We start from the raw sequence: 20,457 nt of genomic DNA, 5'->3' as shown, positions 1-20,457 counted from the left end.
CTTCTTCATATTTTGAGCATATGTTGATATATTTGTATTATAGGCACCTATAATTTATATTTATATAAGCAACATTATAAATGCAGTATACATTATATATATGTAAAAACTAGTTAGTTGATGACTTATTATTCTAAGTCATTTCTCAAAGCATTTTATAAAGTTGATTGTTCAATTAAGGAAAATATTTGATGGAAATGAGGACCCTTCTGAGGAATAAAATGGAAAGGAGAAATTTTGTTGGCCCAGAATTTTATAAAATGTGAAGTAAAGAAATGCAGTCACAAATTTCTTTGGTTTGTTGAACTAGAAGGCAGGAAGAAAAATATGTCATTAAACTAAATATTTGCAAGCAAACCAAATCTTAAAAATAAGCAAATGAGTTCTATGGTTGACAGTCTGTAGCATGACTAGGTAATTATGGGGAAAATGCAATTGCATGTGTAACTTTATGCACACCAAAATCTCCTCTTCAAAAACTCAGCCCTCATATTTTAAATCAACAAATAGTTTTTGGCATATGGTATGTTATACAAATGCTTCCTAGCAAAACAGCTTCAATAATAATCTTGGTGAAAGAGCATGCCTAGTAATAGCTATTGAAAATTATTTCATGCTACCTTTTGAAGATACCATGTAATTCTGATGTCTGATTAGGAGTATAAAAACATTGTATCAGTTCATTTTTCTCAGCACATCCTAAGAGAGATCCATTTACAAAATTATATATTTATATCTGTGGAAGTCTCTATCTTAAAATGAGCTATGCAAAATTACCAATGAAAATACACAAGTCTTTATAACCAAGTCATTTGAGATGAGGAAACTCAATCAAATGAAATGACAATATATTGACAACAAAAAGCAAACAAGACTTTGTAACTAGTTGAGCCAACTGTGCTCTTTTCCCCAAGCAGGCTCAGTCTGCAATGGCTGCAAACAGCAGCCTCCTTGGTAGTGTAGGCAGCCTGCTGCCTGTACAGGTTGCCCTAAGGGACCTTGGAGACAACTCTTTCCAGTGGACATTCATGACTAATTGGCTGTCCCCAACTAAGGCTCCAGACAAGTATGTGTAGTACCTTTAGAAAGCCCAAGGGCACAGTGGCTAAGGTCTATATTGACCAAGTCATAAAGTTCATCCACACCAAGGTGCAGAACAAGAAGCATGTGACTGAGGTCCTCCGGGACCAACTTCAAGTTCCCTGGCCACCAGGAGGTCCACATTTCCAAGAAGTGGGGATTTACCAAGTTTAATGTGGATGAATTTGAAAACATGGTGGCAAAAAAGCAGTTCATACCAGATGGCTGTGGGGTCAAATATATCCCTAATCATGGCCCTCAGGACTCATGAGAGCCTTGGCATTGTCCCCTTCTTAATCATACCCACCAATGAATCCTACATTCTTGTCAAAAAAAAAAAAAAAAAAACCAACCAGGAAACAGAAGCAATGTCAATAACTTTCTTAGCATATGATGAGATTCAGTTCAGTTCAGTTCAGTCACTCAGTCGTCTCCGACTCTTTGCGACCCCATGGACTGCAGTACTCCAGGCCTCCCTGTCCATCACCAATTACCGGAGTCCAACCATACCCATGTCCATCGAGACGGTGATGCCATCCAATCATATCATCCTCTGTCATCCCCTTCTCCTCCTGCCCTCAATCTTTCCCAGCATCGGGGTCTTTTCAAATGAGTCAGCTCTTTGCATCAGGTGGCCAAAGTATTGGAGTTTCAGCTTCAACATCAGTCCTTCCAGTGAATATTCAGGACTGATCTGCTTTAGGATGGACTGATTGGATCTCCTTGCTGTCCAAGAGACTCTCAAGAGTCTTCTCCAACACCACAGTTCAAAAGCATCAATTCTTCAGCGCTCAGCTTTCTTTGTAGTCCAACTCTCACATCCATACATGACTACTGGAAAAACCATAGCCTTGACTAGACGGACCTTTGTGGACAAAGTAATGTCTCTGCTTTTTAATATTCTGTCTAGGTTGGTCATAACTTTCCTTCCAAGGAGTAAGCGTCTTTTAATTTCATGGCTGCAATCACCATCAGCAGTGATTTTGGAGCCCAGAAAAATAAAGTCAGCCACTGTTTCCACTATTTCCCCATCTATCTGCCATGAAGTGACGGGACCAGATGCCATGATCTTAGTTTTCTAAATGTTGAGCTTTAAGCCAACCTTTTCACTCTCCTCTTTCACTTTCATCAAGAGGCTCTTTAGTTCTTCTTTGCTTTCTGCCATAAGAGTGGTATCATCTGCATATCTGAGGTTATTGATATTTCTCCCAGAAATCTTGATTTCAGCTTGTGCTTCCTCCAGCCCAGCGTTTCTCATGATGTACTCTGCATAGAAGTTAAATTAGCAGGGTGACAATATACGGCCTTGACGTATTCTTTTTCCTATTTGAAACCAGTCCGTTGTTCCATGTCCAGTTCTAACTGTTGCTTCCTGACCTGCATACAGGTTTCTCAAGAGGCAGATCAGGTGGTCTGGTATTCCCATCTCCTTCAAAATTTTCCACAGTTTATTGTGATCCACACAGTCAAAGGCTTTGGCATAGTAAATAAAGCAGAAATAGATGTTTTTCTGAAACTCTTTTGCTTTTTCGATGATCCAGCGGATGTTGGCAATTTGATCTCTGATTCCTCAGCCTTTTCTAAAACCAGCTTCAACATCTGGAAGTTCAAGTTCATGTATTGCTGAAGCCTGGCTTGGAGAATTTTGACCATTACTTTTCTAGCATGTGAGATGAGTGCAATTGTGCAGTAGTTTGAGCATTCTTTGGCATTGCCTTTCTTTGGGATTGGAGTGAAAACTGACCTTTACCTGTCCTGTGGCCACTGCTGAGTTTTCCAAATTTGCTGGCGTATTGAGTGCAACACTTTCACAGCATCATCTTTTAGGATTTGAAATAGCTCAACTGGAATTCCATCACCTCCACTAGCTTTGTTCATAGTGATGCTTCCTAAGGAACACTTGACTTCACATTCCAGGATGTCTGGCTCTAGGTGAGCGTGAGTGATCACACCATTGTGATTATCTGAGTCATGAAGATCTTTTTTGCACAGTTCTTCTGTGTATTCTTGCCACCTCTTCTTAACATCTTCTGCTTCTGTTAGATCCATACCATTTCTGTCCTTTATTGTGCCCATCTTTGCATAAAGCGTTCCCTCGGTGTCTCTAATTTTCTTGAAGAGATCTCTGGTCTTTCCCATTCTGTTGTTTTCCTCTATTTCTTTACATTGATCACTGAGGAAGGCTTTCTTATCTTTCCTTGCTATTCTTTAGAACTCTGCCTTCAAATGGGTATATCTTTCCTTTTCTCCTTTGCTTTTCGCTTCTCTTTTTTTCACAGTTATTTGTAAGGCCTCCTCAGACAGCCATTTTGCTTTTTTGCGTTTCTTCTTCTTAGGGATGGTCTTGATCCCTATCTCCTGTACAGTGTCATGAACCTCCGTCCATAGTTCATCAGGCACTCTGTCTATCAGATCTAGTCCCTTAAATCTATTTCTCACTTCCACTGTATAGTCATAAGGGATTTGATTTAGGTCCTACCTGAATGGTCTAGTGGTTTTCCACACTTTCCTCAATGTAAGTCTGAATTTGGCAATAAGGAGTTCATGATCTGAGCCACAGTCAGCTCCCAGTCTTATTTTTGCTGACTGTATAGAGCTTCTCCATCTTTGGCTGCAAAGAATATAATCACTCTGATTGCGGTGTTGGCCATCTGGTGATGTCCATGTGCAGAGTCTTCTCTTGTGTTGTTGGAAGAGGGTGTTTGCTATGACCAGTACGTTCTCTTGGCAGAACTCTATTAGCCTTTGCCCTGCTTCATTCTGTACTCCAAGGCCAAATTTGCTTGTTACTTCAGGTGTTGGGTATATTATTAAAATTAATGAATATTGTAAATTGCACTGCATAAGGTCCAAGTCTACTAACAAATTTGTAGGTTAAATACCAGACGTAATATTTCCTGAATGAACAATTGATTAGTCTGGTGCATGAGTTCTCTGTATTTGACAATACCAGAATGATCTAAATTAAGAATACCTGCATTTACAGATCTTTGTGTCTATTATTTATTATTCACAATAATAATAAAAGAATATTTCTAACTTATTCCCAATATTTCAATAGTGCCTCTTGCCATGATATATAAATACCATCTTTAGACACTGAGGCATAAGCTCTTTCCTATGGAGCTGGAATTTGCATGACTTATATTTTTCTACATCTATCCCAACAGATAAGTGAAATATTGAAAATGCCTACCCTTAAAAACAATGGTATATAAATTTCATCTTTAGATTTTTTAAATGCCTTTTATGACTTTGAATTATAAAAACCTTCAAAAATTCACTGTTAGATTCATCCCATAAAGAAGTAGACTCTTTCAACATATAAACACTTGCTTTACACAAATGTTTTGACCATGTCTGCTCAAAACAAAAACATAAACAAATGAATACAAAACCATATACACACTCCAAAAAATAAAGATAACAAGTCCTTATTCTTTTAAGGATCTAACATCGGCGATCTTGAGCAATTTTAACCTCTGATGAGCTTAAGTCAATGAGGGGCAATGAATGAAGGGCTGGTGACCTATTTATCAATTTACTGGGCAAACGGTTCTTCCAGAGCATCAGGCCAGCTCTGTGTTTTCATGTAAGTCAGATTAGCATCCTGGTTGTCAGTGTGTCATCTATGAGATGGGGAATATGACCTTAGTTCTCTGTAAGGCCACCCATTGTTTGAATATGCAGTGACACTAAATGTTGGATATGGATGAAGGTTGTAGAAAAGGTCTTCCTTATACAAATATAAATATTTAGAGGTTTCTAGAGGAATAAATCAAAAGGCATAACTGCCATAACTCAAGTTCACTTAATTGAATTATGTGGTCATCCTATCACACAAAGAAAATCAGAACTCTCAGAAGCCTAGTGGATGCAGAAAACAGAGGCAGCAATTTGAATCATTTGTTTCCCCTAAGCCTCAAGCTGTTCTCAAATCGGCAATTTTGCCTAAACTAGGCATTTATTTGATTGATTTTTTTTTCCCTTCTGTCCTGAATGAATCATGACAGTTTTTATCTTGTGTCAGCATACCAATTCGGTCACAGAAACAGGAGGTGGGAGATTCCACTCCTGGGTGATTACAGTTCACGGGCCCCCAGTATGCAAAACATTCAGTGAGATTCAAAGAATGAGCAGAACAGATAGTGTGCTTTATTTTCAGATCGTTCTTGATTTCAGTTCTGAAGACCATCTTTCAGGTAGAATCGTTTTTTCTTTTTCCCCCAATGGAGGGAAACAAATCTTCACGGTGTTTTAAATAAAAATAAAATGAATGCAAAACAAAACAACAAAAAGCCTTACATGACTGCTTCTGAGTAAAAAAAGAAAATTCCCCTTTGGAACAGAGAGCAGCTGTGAAGACATCTGTGGGCTGAACAGAGTCCTAAAAGAACAATTGTGCATACATCTGTGGAGATAAAATAAGTGATGGATAAAATGTGAATCAAGAGCTCACATTCTGTAGATACTATTGTGCATGTATAAGAATAAAACGAGACTCATAAAACATCCTTTTTTACTTCATCATCAACCACAGTGAATTAAAATGTGACCATAAAAGAGTCAAACAAGTACTGGATTATGAAAGGTCAGCTGGAGGGGCATAAAACTGTTTGGTGTTTATTTTTTTCAGAGTAGACCTAAGGGCACGTATACCTTCTCCCAGTGAATCCCATACATTTTCATTTGACCATCTGTACAGAGAGAAATTTCAGTAGTATCTGGCATACCACTTGTGTCTTATGCAAACATGCTCTCATTCCTCAAAAACCGAGAATATTTTTCCAAGTCTTTGCAATGCAGTTATGTGAAATTTGAAGTGGACTGCAAATAATTAAATATAGTTAATACACTGAGAAAATTAAATGTTTTGTAAAATCACATAAGACATATATTTTTAGATGTCATCAATTTCTACCTTACTTTGCAAATATATTAATAATTTCAAGTCCAGAGCAGCAAAGTGTCTTGACCAAAAACACACGGATAGTGGCAGAACTCGGATAAGAACGACACAAGGACACAAGATGTCCTGGCTTTCAACCTAAAGTGCTTTATAGTTAGCTATCTTGGAATTATTTTACAAATTTTGTTAAATAGCATTTGATCTCTGGACATAATTTAAAACCAATTAGATTATAAACACCCTGCAATGGAGCATGCCCATGTTACTGAGTTGTACCAAACCTTAATATTCCGATAATTTATTATGTTATTTTAATTATTCCAGATCATATGAAAGGATGGGGTCTTTCCTGGAATGTTTAGTGACTTTCAAACTCCTCTTGCCAAAAACTAGGCAATATATCATACAAAGAACATAAATCCACCATAATTATACTTATTCATGAGTTTAAAAAATCTTTCTATAAAACATTAGCAGGTCAAACTGAGCAGTATATTATATGAATAGCATAACTAGGAGGTTTTATTCCAGGAATTTAGGGGTATTTACTCTAAATGAAAAATGTGATGTAGTCTTTATTAGAGGAAGGTGATAAATTTAATCAATATTTCTTTTCAAAACTATTCCAAAATCGGAAATCAAAAATATTTCTTTCACATGATAAAGACTATCATGAAACAATAGACAGCATAATTTCTCAATTGTTAAATTCTGGAGTCACTTCTGTTATTAAACACAAATATTCAGTTAATTGCTGTAAAATACAATCACTTTATAGCTATAATTAAAAGGAAGAGACAAATCTAGCACTACACTTACACATCGTATGCTTTTTACTTGGAAAGTCCAAAATAGTCAGCTGAATCAATTGAAATATTACAAGCTATAAGATATTAAGTAAAAGCGACAGTCACAAAAATAATCCAAGAATTAACTGCTCAATAATAGTCTAATAGTCTTGGAGAAGGCAATGGCACCCCATTCCAGTACTCTTGCCTGGAAAATCCCATGGATGGAGGAGCCTGGTAGGCTGCAGTCCATGGGGTCGCAAAGAGTCAGGCACGACTGAGCGACTTCACTTTCACTTTTCACTTTCATGCATTGGAGAAGGACATGGCAACCCACTCCAGTGTTCTTGCCTGGAGAATCCCAGGGACGGCGGAGCCTGGTGGGCTGCCATCTATGGGGTCGCACAGAGTCGGACAAGACTGAAGCGACTTAGCAGCAATAGTCTGAATCTGTCAGAGAGAAAGAAAACTTTTCAAAATAGCAAATGAAAGTGTAACTTACAGAGAGAAAAATAACTAACTTCAATACTGACTTAGCATAGAAAATTAAAACCTTCACTAAGAGAGTAAATGAAGGCTCAGATATATGTAGAGTCTTATTATGGTCCTAGATTAAAGGACTTAATAACATAAAGAGATACATTCCCTAGAGGTAATCTATAAATTTGTATAAGTCATCCAATATGCCAAAGGGAGTTTTCTTCAGAATTTTGAAAAGTGATTTTTAAGTAAATTTGGAGAATAATAACAGAAAATAAAAGAATTGCAAAAACATTATTGGAAGGATAATTTGAGAGCCTAGTTGTATAAAATATTAACTTACATTCTAAAGATGTAGTAATTAAAACAGTATGATACTGACATAAGCATCAATGTAAAAAGAGAAAATTCATAAACATGCCCAAGGGCATGTATTAAGTACACGATAAAGGAAATATCTCAAATCACTTGGAAAAGTAATAGAACTTTTAATAAATGACATTGATATAGCTTGTTACAGTGTATAATAAAATTAATCCCTGGTGAATTAAAATATAAAGTAAAAAATGAGCTCTTAATAGTACTATGATTAAAAAGAAAAACTAGGTCAGTAGAGATTGTCATACTGAAGTTAAGTCAGACCAAGAAGGAGAAATATTGTATGACATTCTTTACATGTGGAATCTGAAAAGAAATGATACAAATGAAGCTACTTACAACACAGAAAGAGACTCATAGAGAATGAACTTATGGTTGCTTGGAGGAAGTATAGGGGAAAAGGGTAGTTAGGGAGTTTGGGATGGACATGTGCAGTGGTGGGTTAGTAGCTAAGTCATGTCCGATTCTTGTGACCCCATGGACTATAGCCCACCAGGCTCCTCTGTCCAGGGAATTCTCCAGGCAAGAATACTGGAGTGGGTTGCCATTTTCTCCTCACACGATCTTCCCAACCCAGGGATCAAACCTGGGTCTCCTGCATTGCAGGCAGATCTTTTACCTCTGAGCCACCAGGGAAGCCTGGACATGTACACCCTGTTGTGTTTAAAATGGATAACCAACAAGGACTTATTGTATAGCACATGGAATTCTGCTCAAATGTTATGTGGCGGACTGTATGTAAGGAGAGTTTGGGAGAGAATGGATACACAGGTGTATATATATATATGGCTGAGTCTCTTTGCTGTTTACCTGAAACTGTTATAACTTGTTAATTGGTGATATGCCAATATGAAATAAAAAGTTAAAAATAAAATTTTATATTTTTAAAATAGATCAGGACTTATATAATCTTGGATTATGAATGCCTTTCTAAGTACACCACCAAAAGTAGAACTATTAAGGCAAAAATTAATAGATTTGTCTGCCCTCTTCTCACCACTATACTACAACCTCCTCAGCTAAGATCTCCCTAATGGGTTTGTTTGATGCTTCTGAAACCCTCAAGGCAAACAAATACCTAAGGACTTGGGAGAAAATAAAGTGAGAGAAGTGTTCAGAAAAAGAAGTGAGAAGTTTCCAGTAAAAATATTTCTTAAATTCCCATACCTATAAAATTCAAAGGCAATATAAAATCACAGTTAACTAGTGTACTAATTACAATGATAATTTTCTATATTAAAGAATCATTGATATCACTACTTTACTTCTTCTACAAATGTGTCTCAGTCATATCAGTATTTAGGATTTAGACAATCAGTAATTTCATTCAACTGCATTATAAATGAAACTGAGTTTTTAAAATGATATGCAAACCTAACCACTCTGCTAAACATATGGGTCTGTGGGAAAAAATGTTTTATTTCCAAGTGACTGATTTTTAAATGGACCTTGAAAATATAACCTATTAGTAAAGCATGAAATACTCATATTTCATGCATATATCTCTACACATGCGTACACATATATGTTACTATATAAGTTATACATATATTAATATGTTACTATATTTTTTTAAGGTTTTTCTCTCTTTGTTTTAGGAATGTCATTCCATATAAAAACAATAGAAATATGATAGTCTTAAGAAGAAATTTACAACTGAATATTCAAGTGGAAAATCTGCGCACATTATCATTTACCATAATTTTAAATGGTAAATTAACTGATTGCAAAAAGAAACCAAAATGTTCTTCCTAAATCCCTCTGCTGTCTTAATTCTTGGAGTATTACAGGCAGAAGTCCTACCTAGTGTTATTTATAAGTATCAAATTAAGATGAATATGTACGAAAATCCATTAGTTTAAAGGTCAATTTAATATCTTTGACTGTTTGGTGTTCTGCAGGAGGAAAAACCCACCTTGACAAAAGGACAAAATGAAGATTCTGTAAAGATATTGAAGTATCCAATTCTGAGAATATTTGGTCAGTTACCAGTAAAGAAATCTGGTGCTAGACTGGTCCCAGGACCAACAAAAAAAGATATAGTTAAATCCAAACCAATCATCTGATAAGGGGCAACTTAATGTCTAACACACTTGTGGAAAACCAGTCAAAATATACTTGCCAGCTTAATTCACAGGATAGTAGGGATTAAGCGATTAACTTGGTTATAAGTTTGCTTATGTTTATATATATACAATTTATATATACTAATATATATAATTTTATATACTAGTATATATACACACATACATATATATACAACACATAACTCACATGTACCAGGCAGCGCAGTGGTAAGGAATCCTCCTGCCCTTATGCTGGGAAAGATTGAAGGCGGGAAGAGAAGGGGACTCCAGAGAATGAGATGGTTGGATGGCATCAGCGACTCAATGGACATGATTTTGAGTCAACTCTGGGAGTTGGTAATGGTCAGGGAGGCCTGGTGTGCTGCGGTTCTTGGGGTAGCAAAGAGTTGGACATGACTGAGTGACTGAGCTGAACTGATAAAGTTTAAAAAGCTGAATTTTGAAAATGTTTGGAATGTAACTCTTTTTTTCCATTCAATTTTCTTTCCTTTTAGCCAAAATATCTATAATTGGCATCCTATGCCTGTCCCACCATTGCATTTTGGGAGCAGATAAGTTGGTATATGAATTTCTCAGGTTCAAAGATGAAGCTGGATTGTTTCTCAAGATGGATTATACTACCCAGAGTGTCATGCGTATCTAATTTAGAAAATTTGGGTGATGAGATTTGGGACTTTTGAGTTGATGAAATTTAGGTGAGCTTTTTGGAACTGAATTGATACTGTCATGAGTTGAGATCTTAGAGGATGAATGAATCTTACTTGTGCGATGGACATTAATCTGGAGGTCCGAGATGGAATGTTGTAGGCGGAATAAAAGAATAATATTCCATCAAAGATGACCCTGTCCTAACCCACAGAACCTGGGACTATGTTAGATTACATAACAAAGGGGAATTAATATTGCAAATTTATTTAAGTTTGCTATAATCAGCTGACTTTGAAAGGCATCCCAGTGTAATTACAAGGGTCCCTATAAGTGAAATAGAGAGGCAGAAGAGAGAGAACCAGTGATATGGAACTGTGAAAAGGATTTAGTGCAGTGTTGATGGTTTGGAAATGGAGAAAAGAGGCCAAAAGCCAAGGAACATGAGTGGCCTCTAGAATCTGGAAGCGACAAGAAAGAAATTTGCCCCTCGTGCCTCCAAGAAGAAACATAACACTGCCAACCTCTTGATTTTAGCTCATTAAAAATCATTTTTGGACGACTTCTAGAACTTTAAAATAATGGACTTCTGTGGTTTTAAGACACTAAGTTTGTGATAATTCTTTATAGCAACAATAAGTAACTAATGCAGATTTAGATATATTTAAAAGATTTAGTGTTTCCAGTAATCATGTATGGATGTGAGAGTTGGATCATAAAGATTACTCAATATGCTTTCAAACTGCGGTCTGGAGAAGACTCTTTAGAGTACCTTGGACAACAGAGAGGTCAAACCAGTCAATCCTGAAGGAAATCAATCCTGAATATTCATTGGAAGGACTGATGATGAAGCTAAAGCTCCAATACTTTGGCCACCTGATGCGAAGAGCCAACTCATTGGAAAGACCCTGATGCTGGGAAAGATTGAAGGCAAAAGGAGAAGAGGGTGACAGAGAATAAGCTGGTTGGAGAGCATCACTGACTTGCTGAACATAAGTTTGAGCAAACTCTGAGAGACAGTGAGGGATAAGGAGGCCTGGTGAACTGCAGTCCATGGGGGTGCAAAGTGTCAGACATGACTTAGTGACTGAACAACAACAACAAAAGATTTAGTGTATCTTAGACACATGCTAGTTCTAGAGATTAGTTTTTAGAAGAAGGGCTTCATTGCTTCACTTTCAACAGAAAGTGTTAGTAACTTTACATGGAATTTGGGGACATGATTATTTTTATTATTGGATTGTGATAGCTTTTCAATGTTTACATTTAAAATAAAGTATAAATTAATTTATGATGTAGCCATAAAAAGTCAACATTTCTACTTAGGCTTGACTTTCCTGGGTGCAAGAATTTTGAGTTTCATCATTCATTTATTCAACAAATATTTATTGGGCACTTATTCTGGGATTTGAAAATAGAGATTGAATAATACTCTTTGACCTCATTGATCTTTTATTCTAATGATATAAGAAAGATAATGAACCAATAATTGAGTAAACAAGAAAATTATTGCACGTTCATAGTATTAAAATACTATAATATGGCTGCGGTGTGAAATGGGTGGTTAAGGAAAACCTCTGATAAGTGACACTCAAATTGAAATTTGAATGACAAGAAGAAGCCAAGGATGAGAGGACCTGCATAAAATCATTATAGACAGAGAAAACAGCTACTGGAAAGGTCTTAAGTTAGAGTTCGAAAGCCAAGAGAAGAAGGGGAGCAATATTAACTGTGTCAAATATCCTTGGGAATTACAGAAAGATCATGGAAAAGGAACTATTAGATTTGACAAGGTGATGCCCGAAATAAGGTCTTATTAGAGTGGGAAGAGAGGAGATGCTAAGGAGGGGAAGAAGTGGAGACATTAACTATAGATAATTTTTTCAATAAATGTTGCTCTAACACAGACAGAGAAATCAGACAATAACTGCAGGGTTGATGTGATATCAAGCAAACTTTTTTTAAAGGACATTCTAAAGTATCCTGTATACTGATGGAATTATTGGTGGAGGGGAGAAAGCATGCAGAAGAATGTAGGGATAGTCAGAACAAAGTCCTTGAGCAGGCAAAGGAGAGTGGGTTTGAAACCCATGTGGAAAATTTGCTATTTGAAAGAAGCAGACAGAGAACGCTCATCAGAAATATGACAAGGGAAGGTTGAGGGAAGGTGTAGAATTTAATACATTAGTTGGGCTTCCCTAGTGGCTCAGACAATAAAGAATCTGCCTGCAATGCAGGAAACCTGGGTTTGATCCCTGGGTCGGGAAGCTCCCCTGGAGAAGGGAATGGCAAACCATTCCAGTATTCTTGCCTGGAAAATTCCACAGACAGAGGAGACCATCTGTCTATGGAATGGACAGACTATAGCCCATGAGATCACAAAGAGTCAGACAACTGAGTGACTAACACTGGGAATTCCTTTAGTAGGAAGATAAGTTCACTGTCCATTTTCTTCCATTTTTCTCAAGCATATGAAATGTATTCATATTCATTGTAGAAGATTTGAGAAGGGAAGATAACTTGAAAAGTTTGATGCCTTTTGGTGACTCACCTCGTTCAGGCATGGATCTTTAATGTGTTTGAATGGTTCTCTTTACTCAAACCTCACGAGGACAAAAAGATTTGTTAAGAATAAATCATTTATGAAATTATTCTCCCTCTGTCTCTCTCTCTCTATTTCTCTCTCTCTCTGAACACACTCACACACTTTGTATGAACAAATACCAAATAGATTCAGTGAATACAGTAGCACTTTGACAATGTGAGGGAGGTTATCAGCCACATTAACAGAAAGAGCCTCTTCTTAATTGGGGCCCAAACTTAAAATAGCTCTTTAGCTTGGGCAGCAGCATAACCCTTCCTGTGCAACATCATTAACACCCAGGCAATTATGGATTCAGATACTGAATTTGAATCATTTCACAAGACACTATGAAAATGCAGAATAATTAAATTATCCATTGCTCACACTAGTGGCCAATAATCAACAAAGAACTTTTGTGTCCTCTATTTGAAAATGGGCCATTTTTTTATCTCCAAGTTTCCTGAGGGAGATCATCAGAGAAAAAAAAAAAAAAAAAAAAACACGTTAAAAAGGACATTCTGTATAATTCCCATGTCCTCTTCTTGCCAATATGAAGACAATAACAGTAGCATCAGTGGTCAGTCTCACTGAAAAACTACAGATATATTCTGGGTGGCCTGTTTGTTCTAACATGCTGCATCTCTCTGTCCTTTATCACATTCAAGGATGGAATGCTCAAATTTTTTGCTTCTCCAGATCCTTGGTTCGTAAATTATATCCTTCTTGGCTGGAAAGAACTTCATACTACAGCATGCGTAGAATACTCCATGTGTTAATGAAGCTCTAATGATTATCTTCTCAGAGTCATGCAATCTTTCCTGCGTTAATGGCTAAAAATATAAAGAGAAATAAATCAGATACTGAGTCCTGAGCCAACTAAGGATAAAAGTGCAATTGAATGATGGCTGGATTAGCTAAGAGCCTAGCTGGGATTAGCATGAAAAACATGTATTTTGTGTCTTGTACTGAATTTCTAGCAGCACAGGTTTGGAGTAAGAGATGGAAAGTTAGGGTTATAGCATGGCCCTCCTGGGAGGTCTGGCCTGCTGGCATAAGTTCTTTCGAAGGAGGTCGCCATTACCATCATTACCCCTACCATAGATTGGCCTCAGGCCAAACTACAGGGAGGGAACATAGCCCTACCCATCAGCAGAAAATTGGATTAAAGACTTACTGAACATGGCCTTGCCTACCAGAATAAGACTTAGCTTTCCCCACAGACAGTCCCTCCCATCATCAGGAGGGACAAGCCTCTGGTCCTCATAAACCACAATCACAGAAAAGTAACCAAACTGATCACATGGACCACGATCAGAAAAATATCTACTTCTGCTTCATTGACTATGCTAAAGCCTTTGACTGTGTAGATCACAACAAAATGTGGAAAATTCTTAAAGAGACAGGAATACCAGATCACCTTACCTGCCTCTTGAGAAACCTGTATGCAGGTCAAGAAGCAACAGTTAGCACCAGACATGGAACAAGGGACTGGTCCCTAATTGGGAAAGGAGTACGTCAAGGCTGTATATTGTCACCCCGTTTATTTAATTTATATGCAGAGTACATCACGCAAAACACCAGGCTGGATGAAGCACAAGCTGGAATCAAGATTGACAAGAGAAATATCAGTAACCTCAGATATGCAGATGACACCACCTTTATGACAGAAAGAGAAGAGGAACTAAAGAGCTTCTTGATGAAAGTGAAAGTGGGGAGTGAAAAAGCTGGCTTAAAACTCAATATTCAAAAAACAAAAATCATGCATCTGGTCCCATCACTTCATGGTAAATAGATGGGGAAAGAGTGGAAACAGTGACAGACTTTATTTTCTTGGGCTCTAAAATCACTGTGGATGGTGATTGCAGCCATGAAATTAAAAGAAACTTCCTCCTTGGGAAAAAAAGCAATGACCAACCTAGACAGCATATTAAAAAGCAGAGACACTACTTTGCCTACAAAGGTCCATATAGTCAAAGCTATGGTTTTCCAGTTCTCATGTATACATGTGAATGTTGGGCAGTAAAAAAGGCTGAGTGCCAATGGATTGATGTTTTGAACTGTGGTATTAGAGAAGACTCTTGAGAGTCCCTTGGACTGCAAGGAGATCAAACCAGGCAATCCTAAAGGAAATCAACCCTGGATATAAATTACAAGGATGACTGATGCTGAAACTGAAGCTCCAATACTTTGGTCACCTGGTATAAAGAGCCAGCTCATTGGAAAAGACCCTGATGCTGGGAAAGATTGAAGGCAGGAGGAGAAGGGGACAACAAAGGATGAGATGGTTGGATGGTATCACTGACTCAATGGACATGAGTTTGAGCAAACTCCAGGAGATGGTGAAGGACAGGCCAGGCATGTGGAGACAAGAGCCAGAAACAAAATTGATTAATGCTTTTAAGTAATAACCCACTAGCTACTTCAGCCTGCCATGAATCAGAGCATTAGTAGAAGGAGAGCGTGGAAAGTTTCATTTTACTAAAAAGATGATGAAAAATCAAAGCAACGTGTCAGTCCAAACAAGCACTAGGAAAACAATAATTATTGCAAATGTCAGGAACCTTGGCTTGTACTTAATTGAAATTTTACAACTACAGAAAAAAAGGAGTCATTGTAAGGATGACATTTGCTATAAAATAGTTTCTAATAGTTTTTCTCTGAAGCATAAATCTATAAACTGAAAGTCTATTTGGTGATTCCTTGGCTTCTTAAACCCATATAAGTGGTATGGCTGCAATGCCTCAGCAAAGAAAGAGAAAGAGATGCTTACTTTGAATACTAAAGATTATTGGTGATATTTTTGGTAGTTTCATTAAGAAGGCTGTTGCTGATTGTGTTAATAAATTGGCACAACTTCAATTCAGAATGACAGTGCTCAAAGGAAGACCTCTCTTTTTCTCTGTCCTCTTTCCCCTTTTTATATAAGATATGGCATATAATACACAGGAAAATGCTTGATGTCATTCCTGTGAGAATCAAAAATAGAAATTTAAAATCTCAAACCCATTTCTTAGAGAAATGGAGCAAATTGAAATGACCTCTCTCAACAGATCGTGTCAGAGGAAAAGGGAAAGAGGCCATTCCTCTAAGACAGCAAAATCACATGAAGTGACAGAACCTGATGCCTTAACAGTTTCTGTATGTCAGCAACAACTTGAACTAGAAGAGGCATTTGTACAGATCACATAAACCAGTGGGGAATCAAATTAATCAAGTCAATCAAATTAGCAGGTTAATTTCAATAATCAAAGACATAGGGTAAAGAAAAATGTTTCAAAAGGAAGACTCAATCCAACCACAAGTTGACAATAAAATATTATGCATGCCACAACAGAAGGTCCCATGTGCCACAACAAAGACCCGAATTAGCCAAATAAATAAATAAATATGAAAAAAATGAAATTGAATGTTCTGATTATCCATTGCTCTGTCACAATATGTGGGTTTATTGTAAGAGTTTTTATGCGGGTCTATGAAAGCATTCCTGGATTACTAGCGAATAAAGTTATGTCTTCCTGGAATGGCGCTGTCTCCTGTTCTCTCCTTTGAAGGCTTGAATCCTGTCGTGGGGCCACACATTGTAATCAAATCATTAAGGCATCATCAGTTTAGTTCAGGCACTCAGTCATGTCCAACTCATGGACTACAGCACTCCAAGCTTCTCTGTCCATCACCAACTCCTGGAGCTTGCTCAAACTCATGTCCATCGAGTCAGTGATGCTATCCTCTGTTGTGCCTTTCTCCTCCTGCCTTCAATCTTTCAAAGCATCAGGGTCTTTTCTAAGGAGTCAGTTCTTCACATCAGGTGGCCAAAGTATTGGAGCTTCAGCTTCAGCTTCAGGCCTTGCAATGAATATTCAGGACTGATATCCTCTAGGATTGACTGGTTGGATCTCCTTGCAGTCCAAGGGACTCTCAAGAGTCTTCTCCAATACCACAGTTCAAAAGTATCATAGTTCACAGCAAAATTCCTGAGATTCTTGCATTTCTAGTTGACATAAAATGCCATTTTTTACTTCCATAAGAATAGTGCTTATATTATATCCATCATGACTGAAATCTGGCTAATCTGACTTTAAATTTACTGCAAAATCAAAAATCCTAGAACTGAACAGAAACTCAAAATCAATTTAGTCTGAAGACATACAGAAAAGAAAATTGAGGCTCAGAAAAGTGGAAAGGGTTACCAGGTAGCTACAGGGATTTAGCATAAAGTTAAACGTCTTACACTCAGAGTTCTTTTATTCTTCAGTGATGCACACAAAAGCCTTTACATTGGAGTAGGGTGTTGATTGAAAGCAGTCACTATAATCATTTTTTTAAAATTGAAATAGTCACTTAAAGTTAAATTTATTAAATTTAGTAATAAAAATGTTTAAAACTCACATACGCTTTATTTTTAAGATTCAAATTTATAAAAATATGCAATGTTGGAATGAATGAAATGTAGTAGTCTCAAATATTAAACAGATAAATCATGTTATCTGTTTTTCCTTTTCCTTTCCATTTTCACTTTCCCCCTTTTTTCACTGTCTTCACTGCCTCCTCCTCTACCTTTTCCTTCTGTTGTTCTTACTTCAATTCTTCTGTTGGTACTGAGGTGGCTTTCAAATGTCCATAAATTCCTCAACACTTTTCCTTTATAATGTGGAGCCTATTTTCCAGTGATATAGACCTGGTTACTCTATTTCAATGAATAAAAAAGTGTGGGGGATGTAACTTATGTAACTTGTGACACCAGTCATAATTCTTGGATCATTGCTTTAGAAGAAGCCAGTTACCATGTTGAAAGATGCTCAAGCAGCCCTCTGGAAAGACCCATGTAGTGAGGACCTGAGGCCTCCTGCCATTAGCCGTGTGAATGAGCTATCTTGGAAATGAATATTATGGTTTCCAGTCAGGCCACCACCTTTCCCAGTGGCTTAGCGGTAAAGAATCCCCTGCAATGCAGGAGATGCAGGAAGATCTCTGGGTCAGGAAGGTCTCCTGGAGGAGGGCATGGTAACCCATTCCAGTATACTTGCTGGGAAAACCCGTGGACTGAGGAGCCTGGTGGGCCATATTCCATAGGGTCGCAACGAGTCAGACACAACTGAATCAACTGAGCTTTCACGCACAGGCCAGCAGAGGTCCGCAACCCCAGCTGACTGAAACAGAATGTAAACTCTCTCCTGCATTTCAGACAGATTCTTTACTGTCTGAGCCACCAGAGAAACCCCTAGAAGAGTTTACTTTCTAATAGCTCAGATCATTGACTGTTTTCTTCACTGACTGCAACCTCTTGAGAGTCTCTGAACTGGACCCACCCAGAAGAGCTGTTCATGATATCCTTACCTACAGAGACAATAAATAATACATATTTGTTCCGTGAGCTTCTAAATTTATAGGTAACATTACGTAAGTGTTGTTGTTGTTCAGTTGCCCGGTCGGGTCCGACTCTTTGTGACCCCATGGACTGCAGCATGCCAGGCCTCCCTGTCCCTCACCATCTCTCGGAGTTTGCCCAAGTTCATGCTCATTGCTTTAGTGATGCCATACATCCATCTCATCTTTTGACGCCCTATTTCTCCTTCTGCCCTCAATCTTTCCCAGCATCAGGGACTTTTCCAATGAGGCATCCGTTTGCATCAGATGACCAAAATACTGGAATTTCAGCTTCAGCATCAGTCCTTTCAGCGAATATTCAGGATTGATCTCCCTTAAGTTTGACTGGTTTGATCTCCTTGCTGTCCAAGGGACGTTCAGGAGCCTTCTCCAGCACCACAGTTTGAAGGCATCAGTTCTTTGGTGTTCTACCTTCTCTACACTCCAGCTCTCTCAACTGAACGTGACCACTGGGAAAACTATAGCCTTGACTGGACGGACCTTTGCTGACAGAGTAATGTCTCTGCTTTTCAGCATACTGTCTAGGTTTGTCATCAACAAACATTATGTAATAGGAGATATCTTATATAGCTATCATGTCAAATTTTATGATAGGCTTCCTAAAATTAATTTTCTTTAACAAATGTAATTATATAATTATCACATATTTTCTCTACAAAATAAAGAATTAACATAAACAAATAGAAGTAAGAAAACACTTATAATTGAAGTAGTCCAGATAACAATTATTCAAATTTTAGTGTAGATCTTTGGGGCTCTTTGCTAGGCATTAAATTAAACCTAATAAGGCTACCAGGTGGGGCCACAGTAAGAGAATTAAGAATGTAAACTCTGGAGCCAGGCTGCTTGGATTTGAATCCAGGTCACACCACTAACTAGCTGTGTCACCTTGAATAAGCTACTTAACTTTTTTTCTTTTTGGCCAGTTTTTGCATCATAAAAATAAAGATAATAACTGTGTTATACAAGCCAGGGTTCCAGGCTTATTGTGAGGTTAAGTTAATGGAATTAATATACATAAAAGCAATTGCAAAAGAACTTCATTTGAATCATGGAAATCGTTCTATACATTTGACGTGTTATTATCGTTAGGTTGTCACAGACAATGAATTTTTTCCTATTCCATTGTTGTCTTTTATTTTCATTTTTAGCAGGCTTTGGCACAGTTTTACCACTCCCTCCTTGAAACATCGTCTCTTTTGTCACTTTCTATAAAAACTTTCAAATGTTTTTATTTAACCAGCTGTCCTTAATTACTTCGCTTATTTCTCCTCTTTTCATTCTAAGATCTGGAGTACCTCTATATCTGTCTTTGGATTTTACATTTATCTTTCCCAGAATATCTGCCCAAGAGGTCTCTTTTAGTCTGATGGTTTCATTCACCAAGGACCTGAAGAGGCTGAATCCCAACTCTTCATGCAACAACTTTTCTTTTCCTTTAAAATTAATTAATTTTTATTTTTTTGCCACAACCCACAGTGGATATCTTAGTTACCTGACCAAGGATCAAACCCATGCCCCCTACAAAAGAAGCACAGAGTCTTAGCCACTGGACTGCTAGGGAAGTTCCCAACAGTCTTTCTCCTCACTCACTACATAGTAACTACACTGGCTTCCTTTCTGCTCCCCAGACAGACGAAGCACTTCAGTGCCTTCAAGTTTGTGCAAGTACTATTTCAGATACCTTCCTCCAGCCCTCTGCAAGGCTTGTTCTCATTCTTTATCTTAGAAAAGGCCTTCTTGACCACCTCAATTTTTTTCCCTTGCAAAATCTCTCAGTTCACCCAAGAGCCAGTGGGAATGCATTGTGCCTTTTTTTAAAAATACTTTTTTTTTTTTTAAATCTTTTCCCAAACAGCTTTTCCTTGCAAAATGACTGATGTGACACTAGAAGGGAACCTGCAAGTGGAGGATGTCTGAGGGGGTATTCCAGGGACTTAAATATAAGCTGGGGAGCAGGGCACAGGTGAGACAGCCAATAGCACAAGGGACATGGATTCCTAGGTAGGGAACAAAGTGTGATTTTCTTCAGGAAGTAGCTATGCCAGAGCACAGGGATCTAGGATCTTTGGTTGGAGGGGGTGAACAGAAAGGTTCTCCCAACTTGGGGTTCATCCACAC

General features: G+C 37.7%; 1 non-coding gene across 1 annotated transcript; it reads left to right on the top strand.

The window, feature by feature from the left end:
* The first annotated feature begins 876 nt into the window (after positions 1-876).
* LOC145540027 (small nucleolar RNA SNORA70) lies at positions 877-1,011 on the top strand. Its single transcript, XR_014078157.1, has one exon. It is a non-coding gene; the product is annotated as a small nucleolar RNA SNORA70 (small nucleolar RNA).
* The last annotated feature ends 19,446 nt before the right edge of the window (positions 1,012-20,457 follow it).

The sequence above is a fragment of the Giraffa tippelskirchi genome, chromosome 2, assembly GCF_054371585.1.
Source record: "Giraffa tippelskirchi isolate mGirTip1 chromosome 2, T2T-mGirTip1v1.2.pri, whole genome shotgun sequence".
NCBI classification, from domain to species: Eukaryota; Metazoa; Chordata; class Mammalia; order Artiodactyla; family Giraffidae; genus Giraffa; species Giraffa tippelskirchi.
The sequence above is the reverse complement of the archived record's forward strand: the minus strand, read 5'-3'. Positions and strand labels throughout refer to the sequence as shown.